Source organism: Dendrobates tinctorius, unplaced genomic scaffold, assembly GCF_039654945.1.
Source record: "Dendrobates tinctorius isolate UK_male_01 unplaced genomic scaffold, ASM3965494v1 ptg000082l, whole genome shotgun sequence".
Classification (NCBI taxonomy): Eukaryota; Metazoa; Chordata; class Amphibia; order Anura; family Dendrobatidae; genus Dendrobates; species Dendrobates tinctorius.
In genome coordinates, this window is record NW_027361750.1 from 5,141,610 (window position 1) to 5,157,441 (window position 15,832).

A 15,832-nucleotide genomic window follows, 5' to 3' on the forward strand; every position below is an offset into this window, starting at 1 on the left:
TACATGGATGTACAAAGTCCCAAGTAGAAGACCCAGTGGTCAAAGCATAATTTTATGCCCAAAAATACATGTACCGATTCACAGGTGTGTGGAAAAAATGCTCTTACCCATAGTATAATGCAATCTTCCTAGTTGCTAAAAGAACATAGTCCCCAATGCACGTTTCACATGTTTAGATCTTGCTTCCTCAGGTGGTGTGAAGCATTAAGCTTTCCCACACAATGTCCTGAACGCTGATCACATGGTCAGAGGACAACGAATGGGATCTGAACTAGTAAGTGAATGCACTGATACTGGTTGTTGTCAGACTCATTTAGTTAAATTGCCAAATAAAAATATAGTAGTAATTATACAGAAAGAAGAATTATGTGCAGTGTCAGCAATTGTATCTCTAAATACAGTCATTCTGATGTTCTATTACAGATGGTAAAAAGACAAGATTACTATCATTCAATCATAATGTTACAGGTGTTCTCCAACTTATAAAAAAGCTGTAAAATAACATAATCCTCACTATTCACCTAATCTCGGTAGCACTTCTGGTGTTTGATACCATTAGGGCAACATACAACCAATGGAGCCTATCAGTGGTCATAACAGACCAGGAGCACTGCACGAGGGTCTGCAATGGATGCAGTGTGCAGCATATCTGGCCCATGTACCCCACATGTTATTGGTTATTAGATCACTGACAAACACAAGGTATTTTCTGTTTTTAAAGTTTGTATCGTGTCTGTGTGTTTATTTCTAATTTTAAAAAAAGTTTGTTGATACACATACTGCAGATTCTACAGCTGGGGGTCTTCATACCCATCACTGGAATAAAATGAGGATACATGATGGCACAAACTTAACAAGTCCTGGGCTATCTAGTGAATGTGACATTTGACATTCAAGTGAACCCCTTCAACTCTCTACACGAGAATTGTGATGACACAGAAAGGTGATTTATTGTAGGTTTTAAAGTTACAGTTCTGTAATGAACAGCTAGTAGTGTAAAGATGACAGGAGTGATAATAATAATAATTTTTCAGTAAATCTGATGCAAAACTTTAAGAAGGAAATGAGAAAACGTCAATAACAACACAACATAAGAAATACTGAATAAACTAGTAATTAACTTTCTGAACTGATTTCACGTATTGTAATTAATTTTCTTAGAAAGATGACTATAAACAGTTTTATTCTTCCAAACACCGAGAGTCTGAATATATAAAATTAGCTATAAATGCAAATCATTTTCTTTAACTATCGCCAATCTGAATTTACACTGTTCATGTAGCTCAGAAACATGACACAGAGGGGCATGTTTGTAGAAAAAGTGAATAAATCAGGGAGCCTGTCACATTATAGATGCAGTCCAAGCTTATCTTATAGAGCAGGAGGGGTTTTGCGGTAAAAGACGTAATTTGTATATTATTGTTCTAAATTGCTGCTCATTCAAGTCTTAGGAAACAAATGGGTGGTCTCACTCCGTTATTGACAGCCTTAAGACTCTCATACATATTAGACTAACATCGACCAAATGAGACAATAACGACAGGTTTGGCCAACAGTCTAATTTGTACGGGGGGACTTGATAGATTATGCTGGGTGATAGAAGGATCCGGTATTTCCAGTTCATCATGTGCGGGATTCCACTTCAATAGCAATAGTTTTACCAGATGCCCAGGGAAAAATAAAAATGTTGCCCCCCGGCATAAATAGATGAGCACAAAAAGTCCCTTAAAATGTTATCAAATTTCCATACAAGAATAAACAAGTGATAAATGGACAATATGTCGCAAAAAAAGGGGACACTATATAGGCCAAACGTGCACAATTGATTACACAGCATAACAGAGAAACATAAGTACGACCATAGTAAACCTCAGGTTATTGTAAAAAGGTAAAGTTAACATATTATACATACAGAACGACTCAACCTATAAAACTGTCACACTTTAGTGAACACCATAAAAAACAATGCTTTATCATCATACTGCCAAACAAAAAGTGGAATAAAACATGATAAAAAAGACAAATATGAATAAACATGGTATTAAAAAGGTAATCTTGTCCTGCAAAAAACAAGCTGCCATTCAGCTCCATCAATGGAAAAATAAAAAAGCTATAGCGCTCAGAATCAGAATAAAGCGATGCCAAAAAAATTATTTTTTCTATAAAATAGTTTTTATTGTGTAAAAGAGCCAAAACATAAAAGCTATATAAATGTGGCATCACTGTAATCATACTGATCTGAAGAATAAAGCTGCCTCATCAATTTTACCTCGCGCAAAATGGCATAAAAGAAAGCAAAAAACAATTCCTGAATTGCTGGTTTTTGTTCATTCCACCTCCCAAAAATCAAAATAGAAAGCGATCAAAAACTGTCATGTTCCCGAAAATGGTGTCAGTAAAAACGTCAAATGGTATCCCTAAAAACAATCCCTCACATGAATCTGTTGGCAGAAATATGGAAAAATTATAGCTTCCAAAATATGGTGATGCAGAAACTAGTTTTAGCAATAAAAAGCGTCTTTTAGTGTGTGTGTTCTGTCCTCACTAATTGAAGCAGACTTCATGTAGCTTAAACAGGCAGCTAAACCACTATACCGGGGTCCAATAAGGAGACTGTAGGTTGAATCTGTATTTTATTGAATGTGGTTTATTGATGTGCAGTGAAACTACAAGTAAAACATATAAATACAATCAGTACTGGGTTCATAGGTGTCACAGTCCAATTCTTGGATCTGTGTCAGATTCGGGATTCCCTCATCTAAAAGTAGTGAAACCTCCACCAGGGGGAGCTGGTGAGGGAAGAGAGGTTACACACTAAGAGCAGCAACCCAGAGCAACAGCACAGGTGCCACAGGTAACGAGAGAGAATAGTCAGACGAACAGAGTCAGAAACTAGCAGGAGCAGACGTACCAGAAGGAGTAGCAATACACGTAGTCAAAATACCAAGCCAAGAGTCAGGAAGCCAGAACATGAGCACGGTGTCCAAAACGTGAGACGAAATACGTGGTCGGGGTACAAGACGGGGGGTCAGAAGCCAGAGAGGTAACGTAACAGCAGAGACGAATACCAAGAGACGGGGTCAGAGATCAGTCCGGGTCATACACGTGAATATCAGTCAAAGGCAGGAGGATCACCAAGGTACAAGGGTCAGAGGCTCTAAACTGGAAGCTTGAGCTATCACTAACACTGGTCAGCAGGCTGTGAGAGACTGAAATAGCCCAGCTAGCTCCAGAACGAGGCTGAGGAGATTAACCCCTGCATGACCAGTCCGGAGTGAAGACAGCAGAAGATAAACTCCGGACTGGACCATGACAGTACCCCCCTCTCAATGGGGGGCCACTGGACCCCCAGGCTACCCTGGATGACGAGCTTGAAAGGTCCGGACCAACCGATCCGCATGGACCGAACGCGCTGGCACCCATGACCGATCCTCAGGACCGTATCCTTTCCAATGGACCAAGTACTGAAGTGAATGACGGAGCATGCGAGAATCCACCACCTGTTCCACCTCGTACTCGGTCTGACCATCTACCATAACAGGTGGCGGGTGCGAGGGAGACTCATCAGAGGAAGGTACCGACGGCTTCAGAAGCGCCTTATGGAACACATTAGGAATCTGTAATGATGGAGGCAAACGCAGGCGAAAGGCCACAGGATTAATCACCTCTAAAATCTCATACGGACCAATAAACTTGGGACCCAACTTAGCAGAGGGAATTCTCAGCCTTATGTTTTTGGTGGATAACCATACCTTATGCCCCACCTGATAAGTCGGCCCCATTGAGCATCGTTTATCCGCAAAAAATTTATATTTGCCCTGAGCCTCCCCAATGTTTCTCTGAACCTCCCTCCAAACCTCCTCCAACAGCAAAAAGGCCGAATCAGCCCCTGGACACTCCGAATCTATTCTGGAGAATTCACCAAAATGAGGGTGAAACCCATAGTTGCAGAAGAAAGGAGAAGTACCAGTAGACTGATTGACACGATTATTGAAGGCGAATTCCGCTATAGGTATCACAGAGCACCAATCATCCTGTCTGGATGTGACAAGACACCGCAGGATCTACTCCAAAGACTGATTGGTCCTTTCAGTCTGACCATTGGTCTCGGGATGGTAGGCTGATGAAAAGGTCAGACTGATGCCCAGCCTTTAACAAAAAGCTCTCCAGAATTTTGCCACGAATTGCACCCCTCTATCAGACACCACACTGACAGGCACACCATGCAACTGAATCACATGCTCAATGAATAGCTTAGATAGAGTCTCAGCATTAGCAAGGCCCGTTAAGGGTACAAAATGTGCTTGTTTACTGAACCTATCCACAACTACCCAGATCACGGCTTTGCCATTAGAGGGTGGGAGATCGGTGATGAAATCCATGGACAGGTGAGTCCACGGTCTATCCGGAATTGGCAGTGGCACCAATTCCCCGGCCGGCCGGTTGTGGGAGGCTTTAGCGTGGGCACAAATTTCACAGGAGGACACAAAGCCAGTGACGTCAGAAGTCAATGAGGGCCACCAGAACAGCCTAGTGATGGCTTTACGAGTGGCCGAGATTCCAGGATGCCCACTCAGAGCTGAGTCGTGGAACTACTGAAGCACCCTTAACCGATACTGGACAGGCACAAAGAGCTTATTTTCAGGTATGGACGGAGGAGCAAGATATTGGGCCTCACGAATCTCCTGCTCCAATCTCGGGGACACCACAGCCACCTCCACCCCGCACTGAAGAATGGAGGAAGGAGGCTCAGGAGGCGATACCGGATCTAGGCTGCGAGACAAGGCATCCGCCTTCACATTCTTGGAACCTGGTCTGAAAGTGATGGAAAACTGAAATCGGGGAAAAAAGTGACCACTTTGCCTGTCTCGAAGTCAGACGTTTGGCGGATTCGATGTAAGACAGGTTCTTGTGATCTGTAATGACAGTGATACAATGGACAGCCCCCTCCAAAAAATGCCTCCATTCTTCAAAAGCCAATTTAATGGCCAACAACTCTCGGTTACCCACATCATAATTTCTTTCAGCAGAGGAAATTTTTTTAGAAAAGAAGGCACAGGGTCTTAAGTTAGTTAATGTGGTGGGCCCCTGGGACAACACAGCCCCCACTCCCACCTCAGAGGCATCCACTTCTATGATGAATGGTTTAGACAAGTCAGGTTGAACCAGTACTGGAGCAGTCATGAAATGTTCTTTTAACAAAGAAAACGCCGCCACAGCTGGAGCTGACCAGTTTTTGAGATCCGCCCCCTTTTGGGTGAGATCAGTGAGGGGTTTGACCAGTTGAGAGAACCCCTTGATGAATTTTCAATAATAATTGGCGAAACCCAAAAATCGCTGAAGACCCTTGAGATCTGTGGGTTGCACCCAATCCACAATGGCCTGTACCTTCCTAGGGTCCATACGAAACCCCTCAGCGGACAGGATGACCCCTAGAAAGGACAATTCTTGAGTAAAAAATGAACATTTCTCCAATTTGGCAAAGAGTGAGTTCTACCTGAGCCTCTGGAGAACCGCATGAAGATGACCCATATGACTTTCTCTATCAGAAGAATATATGAGTATGTCATCAAGATAAACAACTACAAAGCATCCAATGAAATCAGAAAAAACATGGTTAATGAAATTCTGAAATATCTCCGGTGCGTTAGTCAAACCGAAGGGCATAACCAAATTTTCAAACAGACCCTCAGAGGTGAGAAACGCAGTTTTCCATTCATCCCCCTCCCGCACACGGATGATATTGTACGCTCCCCTGAGGTCCAACTTAGAGAACCACCTGGCCCCCGACAATTGATTGTACAAATCAGGTATCAGTGGGAGAGGATAAGTGTTTCTTATGGTTATTTTATTCAGTTCTCGAAAATCGAGGCATGGGCGCAAACCACCATCCTTTTTTTTACAAAAAAGAACCCGCTGCCACGAGAGAGACAGATGGCCGTATATGCCCTTTACGGAGGCTCTCAGAGATATACTTCTTCATAGCAGACCGCTCAGGGCCAGAGAGATTGTACAGCCGGGCTTTGGGAAATTTGGCACCGGGAACAAGATCCACGGCACAATCGAATGGGCGGTGTGGTGGTAGAACCTCAGCTTCCTTTTCGGAGAACACATCCTCAAAATCCTTCAGGTACTCTGGAATACCCTCCAGACTGACGGATGACATAGACACAGTAGCAAGACAATTTTCAGAACAACCAGGTCCCCATTTAACAATATCCCGGGACCCCCAGTCAATAACCGGGTTATGCCGTTGCAACCAGGGAAACCCTAACACCAGGCCAGCAGGGAGGTTATCCAAAGCAAAGCATGACATGTGCTCCTGGTGTAGGGCCCCCACCCTGAGGGTGAATTCTTTAGAAATGAAATGGAGACCATCCTTAGTGAGAGGTGTCAATAGCCAGAATTTTTAAGGGAGTCCCCAACCTAACTGTCCCTAATCTACAGCGAGCCACCAGCTTAGAGTCAATCAGGTTCAGGGATGACCCACACTCTACAAAAGCCGATGTATGGAAAAAGCTGTTCTCAACACCAAGTTACACCTTTAGCAGTATCTTTGAAAATGAAGAAAAAGGTAACTGAGAGTCTGGGTGACCTCCACGATTATCACCCAGACTCAGCCACTTGTTAGTCGGAGGACAGGAGGGGCAGTCTTTTTTCCAATGTCCGGGATCTCTGCAGTAAAAACACAACTTTCCATCACGTCGCCGTTTCCTCTCCTCCTGGGGGTTAGTGGCTCCCACCTCCATAGGTTCAGATGGAAGCAAAACATCAGGGTTAGCAGGGAAAAACGGAAACCCTCGCTGAGTAACACCTCTCTCCCGCAGTCTCCGATCCATATGGATAGCCTGAGTCATAGCCTCCTCCAATGAGCTGGGATGGTGGATGGAGAGCCAGAGCGTCCTTCAAGCAATCCGACAGTTCTTTCCTGAACAGACACCTCAGTGTGGAGTCGTCCCAGGACACCTCAGGGGACCATCGACGAAATTCGGAGCTGTACCATTCGGCTGAGTGCTTCCCTTACCCCAGACCCATAATAGTGTCCTCTGCCACCCTAACACGGTCCAGTTCGTCATAGATAAGTCCTAGGGCCTCAAAGAACCTATCTACCGACATTCGTTCAGGGGCAGTAGGGGGCAACGAGAAAGCCCAGGATTGGGGACCCTCCCTAAGTAAGGAGATAACAATCACCACCCGCTGAGTCTCATCCCCAGACGATCGGGGTCTGAGAAAACCATAATTTACAACTCTCCTTGAATATGTGAAATTTATCCTTTTTGCCAGAAAATGTGTCAGGAAGTTTAACTTAGGGTTCAGGAGAGTGCAAAATAACATCTACAAAGTCACCTGGTGGACAAACAATATGAGAGGGGTTTCCCTGCATGGTCTTAATAGTCTCAGTCAGTTCTTTCTGTAAGTGGGTATGAGACATGACAAGGGACTGATGATTCACAGGAAAGTCCTGCGCCATCTGCGTCAAACTGGACACTTGATCTGCCAAGTTATGCAGCAGATCCATGACCAAAGAAAAAAAAAGTGCAAAATCCCATTTAAATGTATAGGTTATTGATAATGTAGTGAAACCTCCACCAGGGGGAGCTGGTGAGGGAACAGAGGTTACACACTAAGAGCAGCAACCCTGAGCAACAGCACAGGTGCCACAGGTAACGAGAGACAATAGTCAGATGAACCGAGTCAGAAACTAGCAGGAGCAGACATACCAGAAGGAGCAGCAATACACGTAGTCAAAATACTAAGCCGAGAGCCAGAAAGCCAGAACATGAGCACGGGGTCCAAAACGTGAGGCGAGGCTGGCGATGGTGTAACATGCACAGCTCAGGATCTCTGAGAAGGCATCTCCTAAAGCGACAAATAAAGCAAAAGAAAAATCGCTCTCTTCGATAACCCACGGAAGGATTGTTTTCTCGTTACTCAGAGGTACATTCTGATACCCCTTGTCTGAGCTTTGGACATTAAAAAAGACATTTTTGAAATCTGAGGCCTTTTCCCACCATTTTACTGCAAGGTGACACCATTTTGAACCGTGAGTGAAAAAATCCTTTCCTTGCTCCCTCCATTACCCACCGGCTGTCCTTGTCCTCAGAAAAAGTATCTCCACGCTTGTCTACCACATTCTAAAGATTTTTATTGTCTTTTGGAGATTTTTTTTTACAAAAATCCTTTCATATACCAGCTGGTTGGCGGAAGGATACAAAATAGTCCCTACCCTGTGCCTAATCTGACAGGATTTCTCTCGTTGCATAATTAAAAGACATTGACTTTTTTTTTGGAATCTCCTCTTGTCTGTTTTAGACCCTTTGGAAGTCCCAGGGTGTCCTAATTTAGCTATATTCCCCTGCTTTGTGGAGGCTGCGGGAGCTATAATGGCTGCGGAGGGATCTCTTTCATCTCAACGTTCTATCTCAAGTACGCCATTTTCCTGTCAAAACAGATCTGTGAGGCGGAAGGACACAAACTTGTCCGTGATTTGTGCCTATTTCTATGATACCTCCGCTCCCCACCCCTCCTGTGCGGCTCCACTGGGGTGATCTGCCTTTCTTCAGCAGTGCTGTGTATCAACTGCCGGCTCCCCTGTTGCATATTTTATGAGCGGGGACTGACGTCACTGAGCCCTGTGTGAAGACTAGCTGCCTGTCACGGCTGCATTTAAAGTCACAGGGAGCGTGTCTATATCAGGGAGCGTGTCTATATCGGTGCGCAGTTAAAGGATTTTACTGTATGCATCATACAATATTAAAAGTGCCATCTGATTCGGTGGTGTATCTCATTCCTCACGGTCCCTTTTATAAAAAGGCATAGGAAGACACAAGAATTTTCTATATTTTTAACGTTTATTCAGTATAAACATCACCAATAATATCAATTCTCTCTAATATAATCCCTGCAAGGCAGGATTCAAAATAGGGCACAAGATGAGTCACAAGGCTACTCCAGTGTCCAAATCAACGAAAGTGTCTAATACGACTCATCAAAAAGCACAAAAATTTCAGGATTCTAACAATTCTCACTTTAAAGATCAAGTGGATATCGTTAACCCATTTAAGGCCAGATCTCCTCATAAAGAAGTCATGGATACATCTCTCTCATCAAAAAGGAAAAATCCTGGTAAAACTTCTGAAAAATTCACATCGCCAGCCGACGCTTCAAGTCCTGAGTCTGGAGATATTTCACCAAACTTTTCGCCGGAAAGGTCAAAATTTAAGATGATAACACCAATCCTTCTCCTTCCCAAAATCTTGATGTTATATCCATACACTCTTACATGGATACTCTCACCCAGAAAATCACGTCCAGTATGTCTCAATCATTTGAAAACCAAAATAAAATTTTACAGTCCACCTTGGATAAATTTAGCAGCAAGTTAGACATCCACGAAAAACGGCTAACTGTAGTGGAAGAACAGACTGATGATTTATCAAAAGAGACCCATGACCTCAAATCTGAATTTCACAGAGTTAAAATTAAAGTTGCGGATATAGAAGACAGGAACAGACGAAACAACTTGAAAATAAGAGGAATACAAGAATCTATCTCACCGGATAAACTAGAAGACTTCGTCAAGACAATTTTCAAAAAATTACTACTGGCACTTACAGACCAGGATCTCATCATAGATAGGATCCACAGACTTCCCAAACCACGGAATATCGATAAAGATCTACCTAGAGATACCATTTTAAGGGTCCACTTCTTCAAGATCAAGGAAAAAATTCAAAAATCGGTTAAAGATCTAGGAGGTTTTCCAGAACCCTATGCTCACCTTCAGCTATTCACAGATCTTTCAAAGGAAACGATTGAAGGAAGAAAGTCTCTTAAGCCAGTCACCTCCACCTTGAAGGAAAATAATATCCCCTATAAATGGGGCTTGCCACTTAAACTTTTGGTATTCTACAAAGGAAAGACAACCGTCCTATTCTCGCCTAAGGAAGGAAGAGATTTCCTGTCCTACTGCAGGATACCCGATCGCCATAGAAACTCTAACTCTCAAGACCCCAGGCCCTCTTCAGAGACGGGATGATCCAATGGAAAGACCCTGCCTACATATTTTCTCTCCTGGTTAAAAGGCCTCTCTACACTTTTTGATTATTTGTTCACTGTATTACTCTGCTTATTATTCTTCTTTCCACAGGTTTTCTTACTTCTCTACTTCTTTATGGACTCATATATCACATGAGATTATTTTCCTTCTAGGAACAGTGCAGTTATGATTGACAGCTAAAGGATGCCTCTAATGGGATCCTTACACAAACTTTCCCCACTGAGGAATTAGAGCCTACCGGCTAGGCTCTTTCTGAAGGACAATTTTGTTCTTACTGTTTTGTGTTTTTCTGTTTTCGATTTTAAACAGGTCTTCAGTTTTAGTTTTTTTTTGGGGTTTTTTTTGCTAACTAAGTTCTTCAAAGGTAGGTGCCCTCTGGTTTCCTTATTTCATGTAGCCCACTTCATACGGTCCTTGCCACTCTTGTAACATGAAAATAAAAGTTGTGTCTTATAATGTCAGGGGGCTAAATAGCCCTTGGTAGAGATTTTCCATTGGTAAAGAAATTAATAGGTTACATCCTGAGGTTGTATGCCTCCAAGAAATGAAGTTCAAAAAAGACAACCACTCTTCTATAAATCTCAAAAATTTCCCATTTGTATTTGAGTCTTGCGGCCCACGAAAGAAAGCAGGGGTTTTAACCCTGATTGGTAATTCAATTTCCTTTGAATTTCTCTCTGAAGTCAAGGACATAAAAGGTCACTATCATATTCTCCTATGCAAATTGAGCGGCCACACCTTCACAATAGTTAATACTTATGTTCCCACCATCAGACAACTTAGCTTCCTAAATAAGCTAATGAAAAAAAATCGACACCTTACGCTCAGGAACTCTACTTTTATTAGGTGACTTTACTATGGTGCCAGATAATACACTAGACTCCACCTCCCCCAGCAGACAAAGATTGCAATCCTTGAACAGCTGGATTTATAATCACGAGCTATTCGACTCATTCCGCTGTTTGAACACCACATCTAGAGAATTTACTCATTTTTCTGATGGCCATCAGTCGGCCTCTAGAATAGACTTGATACTCACAGATGTCTTCTCCTTGCCAAGGTTCTCCTCCGTCTCCATACTTAATAAATCTATTTCAGATCATTCTCCGGTAACTGCAGAATTGACAATAGGGCCTCCAACTCACCCCCAATTCATGTGGAAATTCAACTCCTCTTTGCTACATAACCCCTCCACCAAACCTGAAATCAGCTCAGCCTTGCAGAATTATTTTAGTGAAAACGACTCCGTCCTCCTAAATCCATTTTCCTGTTCGAACGCTCACAAGGCGGTATTGAGGGGAGTTTTGATCCAAATTTCCTCCAGACAAAAAAAAGTTAACAGGGATAAAATCCTTACCCTACAACAGTCAATTAAATCTAAAGAAGAGGAACTTTGTCGATCCTCTGTTTCCTCTAGCAAACAAGCTGTATTATCAGCACTTACCGATCTTAGAATGCAATTAAGGAAACTCATATTCAATTTTTACGACTCAGCTATTAGATCGGCAAAATGCAAGCATTAGTTATCTATAAATCGCCCTTCAAAATACATGTCAAAAAGAATTAAGAATATACGGAAACGGAATAGAATTGACACTATAACTTCCTCTAATGGTATATCTCTGGTCCACCCTAAAGATATTGTAAAGGCTTTTGCCGATTATTACAAAAATCTGTATAATATTAATCAGGATAACCCTAATTTGCAGCCAACTACCTCAGAGATTGGCTCATTCCTTTCCAGCATGAATCTTCCAAAACTTAACTCTGAAGACTTATCTTTTTTGTCTTCTCCCTTCACTGAACAAGGAGTCCTGGAAACTATAAAAAAACATAAAACATTTAAATCACCCGGACCAGACGGGTTTAGTAATGATTATTTCAAGTCTTTTAGTAATTTATTGGCCCCTCACCTTGTAAAAGTATTTAATTCAGCTTTCCAATCAGGTCAATTTCCCAAAGAGATGCTGGAAGCGACCATTGTCGTAATCCCTAAACCAAATTCTGACACTAGCCAAGTTTTTAATTATAGACCTATATCCCTCATCAACACAGACGTAAAAATTTCCGCAAAAATCTTGGCTAATAGGCTAAATCAATTTCTCCCGACACCTAATTTCCAACGATCAGATAGGTTTCATTAAAGGAAGACAATCCATAGATGGTACGAGAAGGCTCATTAACATAATTAAGCTCATTTCCTCAAAAAACCTCAAAGCCACTGTTATCTCTCTTGATGCTGAGAAAGCGTTTGACCGCCTTAATTGGTCTTATCTCGAAGTGACTCTCAAAAAATTTGGAATGAATTCTCGACTCACGGGAGGTATTATGGCTTTGTACTCCAGCCCTGGGGCGAGGGTATATTCCAACAATCATCTTTCCCCTGCGTTTAATATAGCTAATGGGACTAGACAGGGCTGCCCCTTGTCACCATTGCTTTTCGCATTGGCCATTGAACCTCTGGCCCAATTAATCAGGAATAGTACAAAGATCTCAGGAATTAAAACCTTGCATAAAGATTTTAAAATAGCGTTATATGCAGATGATATAATTCTTACCCTTACCGATCCAAGCAACTCTATCACTGCCTTACAAACTCTAATCCAGACTTTTTCCAAGGTCTCTTATTTTAAAATAAACGACTCTAAATCCAAAATACTTGGCTTTAACCTGGGAATAGACCAAGGAAAAATTGAGGGCCTCTCGCCTTGGGGTTGGGCTACTGATGGGCTGATATACCTAGGCCTAAAATTTGTCAAAAATATAAACTCTCTTATAAAATTAAACTTAGAGATTCTTACCAAAAAGCTTTTTAATGAATTTCGTATATCTAGAGATGATGGACTCTCTTGGTGGGGAAGAATCATGATGGTTAAATCATACATCTTCCCAAAAAACCTATATCTACTTCGCTCTCTTCCTTTAAAAGTTCCCACTTCTTCTCTTACAAATCTCCAAGCCTCATTGAATTCCTTTATATGGAATAACAAAAGACCCAGAATAGCAAAAAACATTCTCTACAATCATAAATCTTATGGTGGAGCTGGTTCCCCAAATATCACGGCTTATTACACTGCAAATTTAGTCAAACAAAGCGCATTCTGGTGGCCACATGATAAGACACCAGCTTGGCATGAACTAGAATTGTCTTTTAACAATTATAAACCTCTTCACCTACTAATTCTGAACCAACTCCTTCATAAAAAATTAATTTGAAAACTCTCATCCAATTTTTCAAGCTATTTCTGAAGCTTGGAAAAAATTTTCTGTTCCAAAAAGAGGCTCTAAGGCTGGTTTCACATTTGCGCTTTTGTGCGCAGCGCATCGTGCGCACCAGTGCGCATGCGCACTGCGCAACTATATTTAACATGACGTGCGCATGGTCTTGCGCATACTTGCGTTTTTGTGCGCATGCGTTTTTTTGTCTTTTGCGCCAGGCGCGCCAGACGCAACATGTTACATTTTTGGTTCCGCCCTGTCTCGTCAAAAAAACGCATGCGCACGCTTGCGCACGGAATGCGCAAAAACACCACATTGGAGCCTATGGGAACGCATGCGTGCGCATGGTCTTGCGCACGCTTGCGTTTTTATGCGCATGCGTTTCTAAGATAAACACGTCTGGAATGTGGTCTAGACAGTAAAAAAAAAAATTAAAACAAGGTGATAAAATGGTGTGGGCACTGGGATTCCACAATACTTAACAGACTGCTCAACGAGTGGACACACAGCTAAAAGCACAAGCTGCACCAATGTAAGTATGAAAAACCTAATGTCTGGCTGAAATTTCAATACATTTCTATGTACTTATGTCTCTTTTTTTTTTTATTGCAGCATGTCTTCATCTGGTGACGAATATGTCCCCGGGACAGGGCAAGAGGCAGAAGAAGTGAGTACCATGCTTCCGTATGGATTGGTAAAAATATACACATGTGGTTAATTTTTTTTGTTTAATTTTCAGACCTCATCCTCCACCACGCCACCACCACCGGAGGAACGGCAGGAGCAGCAAGGCCAAGTGCGGGCGGGAAGACGGGATGTAAGTACAGACGGACTGTTTTTTTTTTTACTTAATTTCTATGCTGGTTTATTTTCTTTTTTTTTGGAACTGTATTGAAAATTCTTTCAGGTGTTTATTTTTTTTATGTTTTTGGTAAATTTTTATTAGTATTTTTTGGTAATTTTCCTTGTTTTTTTTTGCTGCTTTTTTGGTTACAGATTTTTTTTAAACTTAATTTCTAGGCTGGTTTATTTTCTTTTTTTTTTGGTAATCATTTTTAAAGTATTTTTTTTAAATTTTCATGGTTGTTTTTTTCGGTGATTTTTGCTTTTTTTGCATTTATTTTCATTTAAAACAAAAATTTTTTTCATGGCTTGTGTATCAATATCTAAATCTCAAAGTGTGTATGTGTGTATGTATGTGTGTGTGTGTGTGTATGTTTGTTTGTATGTTTGGGTATATGGGCACGGGACTATGGGATGGCGGATATGTATGATGGTATATGGGCACGGGACTATGGGATGGACGATATGTATGATGGTATATGGGCACGGGACTATGGGATGGAGGATATGTATGATGGTATATGGGCACGGAACTATGGGATGGAGGATATGTATGATGGTATATGGGCACGGGACTATGGATTGGAGGATGTGTGATGAGTATATGGGCTCGGGACTATGGGATGGAGGATATGTATGATGGTATATGGGCACGGGACTATGGGATGGAGGATATGTATGATGGGTATATGGGCACGGGACTATGGGATGGAGGATATGTATGATGGTATATGGGCATGGGACTATGGGATGGAAGATAATTATAATTTTCTATAACTAACCACAGTTCTACTATGCCCGGGCAGCGCCGGGCTCTTCAGCTAGTTTTCTAGATTTTTCATTTTAAAATCTTTCAAAGATTAATGTTTGTCTTTCTTTTCTAGGCTCCACAGCGGGAGGAGGACCTCGCCCTGGACAACGACGAGCTCATCCGTCTAGTCCAGGAGCGAGTCCCGTTGTGGGACACCCGTCACCAACTGCACTCGGACAACGTGGTGATCCGGCGGCTCTGGAACGAGGTGGCCGAATCGCTGATGGATGGCTGGGACAACGCCTCTCCCCGGGTCCGCAAGGATTTTCGTAAGTATTTAAATGCAGTGTGATGCAGCAGTGATCTTGGCCGGGATCACCCAACTGTGTGTGATGCTATTAACTCATGGAGTTTCTATCATCACACACAGTTGGATGATCACAGCCTCCAGTGCATAGTCTTACTTTTTTTCTTTTTTTTTTTTTCCCCACAGTGAACAAAGTCAGAACCCGTTGGCGCTCGATGAAGGACTGCTTCAACAGGGATATCCGTCAGGAGAAGCAGGTTCGCAGTGGTGCTGCGGCAAGGACCGGCACGAAGTACAGATACCATCGTGCCTTGGCATTTTTAAGACCGGTCCTTGCCTCCCGAACGTAAGTATTTTCTAGTTGTATTGTGTTTTATTCTGTGCTTTTCTATTCCACAGGAGTTGGCGATTGTTAATTTATGGTAGTAATTTCTTTCTTTTCTTTTCACAGCACCTGGAGCAGCACCCTGCAACCTGGGCCCGAAGCGGTCCTTCATCAAGCTGCCCCGGACCACTCCCAGCCATCCATCAGCGAGGAAGCACCTTGCAGGTCTGCACCACAGTCATCTGGAGACCAGGAAGCTGGTCGCTCAGGTGTTCCCCTGTCCCAGGTCTCTGCCACTGGTTTTGCGGGCACTTCCCGCCAGCAGCG

The 15,832-nt window shown here is 42.5% G+C and overlaps 2 long non-coding RNA genes across 2 annotated transcripts in view; one reads left to right on the forward strand and one right to left on the reverse strand.

Annotated features, from left to right (window-relative positions):
* LOC141097029 (uncharacterized) overlaps nt 1-202 on the reverse strand; it is a 36,686-nt gene extending 36,484 nt beyond the window's left edge. Inside the window, exon 1 of the long non-coding RNA XR_012233831.1 lies at nt 108-202. This is a non-coding gene — a long non-coding RNA (uncharacterized lncRNA). The remainder of the gene's footprint in view (nt 1-107) is intronic.
* A 13,382-nt stretch (nt 203-13,584) lies between these two features.
* Nucleotides 13,585-14,083, forward strand: LOC141097030 (uncharacterized). Its single transcript, XR_012233832.1, has 3 exons — nt 13,585-13,811; nt 13,892-13,946; nt 14,019-14,083. It is a non-coding gene; the product is annotated as an uncharacterized lncRNA (long non-coding RNA).
* The last annotated feature ends 1,749 nt before the right edge of the window (nt 14,084-15,832 follow it).